Below are 287 nucleotides of genomic sequence, written 5' to 3'. Positions count from 1 at the left end.
ACTGGCGGTAAAAATGAGCAAACCCCAGAAAACTCTGAAGCTGCTTTCTGTGGGCAGGAACAGGCCAATCAATAACAGCATCAACCTTGGCTGGGTCCATAGACATCTGACCCGGAGACAATATGAAGCCAAGGGAAGAAGTGGATGTGACATGAAATTCACACTTCTCTGCCTTAACATAAAGCTGGTTCTGAAGAAGCGGGAGCAAAATGGAGTGGACATGTTGTCTGTGAATGATGAGGTTCTCTGAGTAAACTAGGATGTCGTCCAGGTAGGCGAACACATAG

The sequence above is a fragment of the Cyprinodon variegatus genome, unplaced genomic scaffold (genome assembly GCF_000732505.1).
Source record: "Cyprinodon variegatus isolate N-32 unplaced genomic scaffold, C_variegatus-1.0 Scaffold887, whole genome shotgun sequence".
NCBI lineage: Eukaryota > Metazoa > Chordata > Actinopteri > Cyprinodontiformes > Cyprinodontidae > Cyprinodon > Cyprinodon variegatus.
Note: the sequence above shows the minus strand (reverse complement) of the source record.